We start from the raw sequence: 6,222 nt of genomic DNA, 5'->3' as shown, positions 1-6,222 counted from the left end.
ATAACTGTGAAAAAATATAACTGTGAAAGACTTTATTGAAACATCTCAATAAAAATTATATTAAAAATGAAGATAGAAAAAAGGGAACAGATACATGGAAAATGATATTAAATGAAGAATTTTATAGAAGGACATTTTTAAACAACTTATAAATCTGCTAAAATTGTGCATACCTAGTTGTATTTTTCTTTTCTCTGTGGTGGAATTGTACTCATTAATATTTTGCTTACAATTATAAAGCAAATTGCATAATGGACTTTTATAAAAGTACTTTTATAACTTTTATACTTTTATAAAAGTAACCATTTTATACTGAAATAAAATCTCCTTATATGTTTACCCTTCTTTGACAACCTTAAAAAATCCATATCCTGTGAGCTGTTCCAGCAATGAAGAAGCCTTTCAGCGTGGGGTTGTTATCTTGGCTCTCACCACAGATAGCTTTGCTCACAATGAAAGCTACTGCTGAGCGAAGATATGTAGTGGTCTGGAAGCTTAAATTTCACTGGCAAATTGAAGACTATTTTGTGAGAAAGCACAGGGAGAAAAGATTCCTGGCAGTGGGTAGAATATATCTTACCTTCACACAAACACATGTTACAGAATAGCTATAGAAAATTATAGTATATTTTTTCCTATGTCTCTGGATCAAGAATCCTAACTATCCACAGAGAATTATACTTTCAATAGGTTAGAAATAGTATCATTTAAATATTCTGACTATTTTTGGCTACTTTCTTCTGAGATCCACCCACAAACTAAGCAGGATTCCATGCTGCTGATTAATAGCACACATTCTTATTAAAACTTTTGAAAGAAAAAAATGAAAAGAATGTCAAGTGATTCATCATCACATTATCAGCCAGCTGTCTATCACTTATGTTCAAGGGCACTATTTTTGTCTCCTAACATTTGAAACTTTTAAAAGACAGATGAAATTTTGTTCTCAAGTGTGTAAAAGCACTTTACAAATGACTTGTCATGTATTATCATATATTAATTTTCTCTGACCGTTTTAATATATTCATCAATATAACTGAACAGAGATTGCTGGTCCTGTAAGGGTATATATACTGTCTGAGACTCATGCAGAGCTTAATTTTATGTTCTTATTTTGTACTAAAAAATAATAGTATGGACAATAGACAATACAAGTCACCAGCAATAAAATGACAGATTTTACAATGTTAAAGATAGAGCTAATATAATGATAAAAAAATACAAGAAGACAGAAATAGCAATTTGAATGGGTTGAAATGGGAAGTAATTTAATTATGAAATTGAATGATATAAATAAAAACTATATATATGTAGATATTTTTAGTTGAGAGATAATGTGAAACAAGTTTGTTAGCATAAAGATATAATTGAAGTCTTGTGCTCCCTTTGGCAGCACATATACTAAAATTGGAACGATATAGAGAAGATTAGCATGGCCCCTGTGCAAGGATGACACGCAAATTCGTGAAGCATTCCATATTAAAAAAACAAAGATATAATTGAAGTCTTATTGGGCCAAATCTATGTACATATTCCAAGATACAATGCAGTGATGGATAAACCTGTACTAATAACCTGTGGAGTAATGTATACATATATGTACATATATAATGTAAAAATACATATATAATAATCTTACAGTAGTAAAACATGCCATTATACTAACTTAAAAATTAATGCTGAATCAAAAAGAATAGGAAAACTTCCAGAATCCTTGAAGAATAAGACACATTTGTAAATTTTACAAGATGATTTATAAGAAAAAAATGTAAAAATAATTTCTTAGCATCAGTCAGTTCTAGGCACTAAATACAACTTGAAAATTAGATTGTTATTATAGAGCCTGTGACAGTAATTATTAGTGTAGCATAATAATCTGGTCTTGATTTTTTATGCCACAGTCATAGATATTGCAGAGTAGTGCCCTTGCATTACATGTGTTCAAGCCCAATTCCATCCCTACCACCACCTGTGGCCCTTGAGGACACTATCACAACATGTCGTTCATGAGTGCAGTCAGTAATCAGCCCTCAGGACTGCTAAATTTGACTCATAATACAACAAGTCAAAAATAAAAATAGGTGTTACGTGCATTGGGATAATGACATATGTAGTAAAGGGTAAAAGACTATTGACTCGAATATTTAATAATTATTTATTTAATGTCATTCTTCTCAAGTTCTTGAAATCAAATACACTTGAGAACCCTCAAAAATTTTATGAAAGAAGTGGTATTTTCATTTAAAGGATAAAGCCTCTTATTATTTTAGATCTATTCTTTTATGCTCTTTATACATATTCTTAAATAGATATAAATATCCAAGTTAACATTTTAAAACTAGATCTTTGATTATGACTGCAAACACTATTAGTACAAAGTAAGTAAAAAAAGGCAGGGATTTTATTCTTTTCTTTGAAAAACTAATGAATGAACAGTGTCTATAAATAACAAGAAGGTAACATTAACAAATGAATATTTAATATGAAGGTAGAGAATGATATAGACTCTGGCCTGTATATTAGGGAATAAAATGATTAAGAATCAGGTAAAATAATATGTAAAATATTTGTTTCTATGGAAATATGTGCCATGAATCAAAGGATTTCATACTTCAGAAATATGTATTCTCCCACTAGCAGCATCCTTAGGCAAATTTTAGAATTGTCCTTTTACATAAAATTTTATTAGATCCTTTCCAATCCACAAATTTACTCTTAAAACATGTCCATAAGTGGGGTCAGGATGGTAGCACAGTAGAAAGGGCATTTACCTTGCATGTGACAATCTGAATTTAATCCCTAATATTCCATACAGTGTCCTGAGCCTTTCAGGAGTAATTTCTGCGCACAGGACCGGATGTTCCTGAATGCAACTGGGTAGGGCCTTAAAACATGAATGAATGAATGAATGAATGAATGAATGAATGAATCTGTCAGCAACATTATTCTTTATATTCAGGATTTTTCTTTATATATATATTGGTTTTTGGGCCACACCCGGCGGTGCTCAGGGGTTACACCTGGCTGTCTGCTCTCAGAAATCGCTCCTGGCAGACACGGGGGACCATATGGGACACCGGAATTCGAACCAACCACCTTTGGTCCTGGATCGGCTGTTTGCAAGGCAAACACCGCTGTGCTATCTCTCCGGGCCCATCAACCTTATTCTTAAAATTGTTTAACTTTATAATTGTGCATAAAAAGTTGGTAGATTGTACTTTACATCAGTGTGTTCTGGGGTTTGTTTGTGTTTTTTTTGTTTGTTTTGTTTTTGTTTTTTTGTTTGTTTGTTTTTGGCCCACACTTGGTGACGCTCAGGGGTTACTTCTGGCTATGCACTCAGAAATCGGTCCTGGCTTGGGAGACTATATGGTATATTGGGGGATTGAACTGTAGTTTGTCGTACACTAGCGGGGGGAAAGGCAGAGGCCTTACCGTTTGTACTACGGCTCCGGACCTATATTTTATATCGGTTTTAACTATTTTATAAAACCTTTACACTTGAGCTGGCACAAACTTATAGCAACTGCAGTATTTATAGGACCTAAAACATTGTATAAGGATCAAGGTTAGGTTTACAATGAATTTAGTTTGGACGTTATTCCAAAATAGTTTTGTTTTTAAAAATGCTGATATAGTTATATTTTCCTATAATTCACCTGGAGTTCTAAAGCTTCTTGTGAGGAAATTTTGAGAAGAGGTTGAGGCAAAGGCATGAAAATCATGAATAACCTGACACTTTCAACTAGGCACTCTTCATTATAATGTTAAAAAAATCCAACAAGCATATAAAAATACAGGATATTTATTCATATAGCTCAGGCTAATTAGAAAAATTCAAAGCATACAATAAAAAATTACATGAAATTTAATGAAACATTTTACATATTTTGTACTTAATGGTAGAGGCTTATAAATGAGTCAGTAGAGTAATAACATATATTTAATATCAATATCACTGAGAAAAGTAAATCAAGCCATCTTTTTGGTGGTGATAAATATATTTACTAGTAATTAGAAAAGTAGAAATTTATCCATCTTATTTCTTTTTATCCATGAATAAAAGAAAAATTATTCATTATCTACACTCATTAGGGATTATTATATTTCAGCAGAAAACATAAAGTAAATATTTGTAGATGACTTATATTGAAATTCATATAAATATACAGATATAAAATAAAGTTATATTAAAAAAGAAGAACATTATATATTTTATAAAAAAATCTTTGTAGATAAAAAATTTTTATAGAAAGCTGAATAAAATGATATGAGCTTGCAAATTTACACCAATGAATGAGAGAACAGCATGTGAGGAGCAATGCATGTTCTATTACATGACACTTGTTATAGTTCTAGAATTATTTCTATATCATTCTTAAATAATTTTAACAAGGTAAATATTTGCAATAGGTAAGAAACAACTTGTATAATTCTTTAAATTTTAAATACAAACATCTACTTAATATGTTTTACAAATCAAATTGTAATATTTTTACTGAAGACATGTTTTAGGATCTTCATTTTTAAAAGCAATTGTTATAAAAACATACCATGTATAGGAAAAAGTGCCTGTAATTCATCATAGAGCATGCTAAAATTTTTAACACAGCAGAGATTTATCACATACAAGTTCCAATAGATTAAGGAAAATATAGAAAGCTCATTTTTATCCTTATAGATAACTCAGTTATCCAGGCTGAGGGAATATTTTTCATTTGAGAGTAAACATCTCCCTCTTCTGGAATTTCCATTAAATTCAGGTATTTGAGAAGTTCATTGAAAATCTAGCAATTCAGTGAACACGTGTTTAATAAAATTAATAGATTTTAAACAGACGTTTGTAACTTTAAAATATTATTTGTGCTTAACTTACATTTTAAACATTGGAATATTTAAAATATAAACACATTTCATAATTAAGACTCAATTGATAATTTAAGTATCTAGATAAATTCAAACCAAAGGCAATTTAATATGAAACATTTAACTTTGTTTTCTTATGCCATATTTCAAGACAAAGACAATATATAAAACAGTAGTTTGAGGCTTAGTTTTCTTTTTGCTGTTGTTTTTTCTTAACCCCCAATTAAGTATACACATTTTAATGGGTAAAAATTTTAAAAATTAAAAATTAAAAAAAATTCTTTAGACCTTAAACATAATTTTAATGCATACATATAATATATAAGTATGATATTAAAATAATATCAAATTAAAGTAAAGAAAAAGAAAGACATAAATTAAGATGTCTGAATATTTAGATCCCTGTTCTCTACCTGCATAAAATTTTTGTTATCCAAGTTATTTCTCTTAATATTAACTTAAAGTCCCTTTTCTTCCATAAAATAAAAAATAATTAATAAAAATAATTAATAAAGCACAAATTAGTTATCACAAATGAATGTTAAAAATAAAATAAGAAAAATTACAAAATGTAGATACACATAATTATTGTGCTGCAGAATTATTTGTAGTTTATATTTTGGTTTTGGCAAAACCTGCTAGTGCTCTCAGTTTATGCCTGGCTCCATACTCAGGGATCATTCCTGACAGGTCTCAGGACCATATTGGGTAAGCAACATACAACCCGGGTTGGACACATGTAACACAAGTACCTTACCCACTATGTCTCCAATCCCAATAAGTTGTATTTTTCTTTATCACTCTGAAGCTATCAGATTCGCTTTTTGCCAAGTTCTAATACACATACAGGATGTCTTTTTAATTATTTTTTCTCACTCCATTATAATAGATAAATGAAAAACTATTATTATATGAGGCGTAACTATGTCTGTGGTCTAGAAGTGTTTCTCTGCATTCTTACTGTTTCAATTAATCCATGAAGTGGTGCCAACACACGTAACAATCAGGTTGAACTTTTAAATGACAGCAAGATGACTCAAATGTTGAGGTGTTTGCTGCTGCATCACAAAATTAAAGCGTTGAGAACTACAAGTGCTGACTGAGCACTTTAAAATAGTCTCCACAGCCATAAACAGTTTGGGAAATGAGATGTCAATCTCAGACAGATTAAATTTCATCATTAGGCAGATTTATCTAGCACAAAAGTTATCTAAATGTCAGTGTGTATTGAAGCAGGATATTTCACTGGATTTTAATATTGGTACCAATAACCATTAATTTTTATTTGGTTATGCCGACATGACTATACTTGGGTGTTGTCCTTCTTGTGTTTGTGTGTGTGTGTGTGTATTGGTT

General features: G+C 30.4%; 1 non-coding gene across 1 annotated transcript; it reads left to right on the top strand.

The window, feature by feature from the left end:
- The first annotated feature begins 1,377 nt into the window (after nt 1-1,377).
- On the top strand, nt 1,378-1,484 carry LOC126016982 (U6 spliceosomal RNA). The gene has a single exon (XR_007498663.1). It is a non-coding gene; the product is annotated as a U6 spliceosomal RNA (small nuclear RNA).
- The last annotated feature ends 4,738 nt before the right edge of the window (nt 1,485-6,222 follow it).

The sequence above is a fragment of the Suncus etruscus genome, chromosome 8, assembly GCF_024139225.1.
Source record: "Suncus etruscus isolate mSunEtr1 chromosome 8, mSunEtr1.pri.cur, whole genome shotgun sequence".
Taxonomy (NCBI): Eukaryota; Metazoa; Chordata; class Mammalia; order Eulipotyphla; family Soricidae; genus Suncus; species Suncus etruscus.
This window is presented reverse-complemented; position numbering and strand designations above follow the sequence as displayed.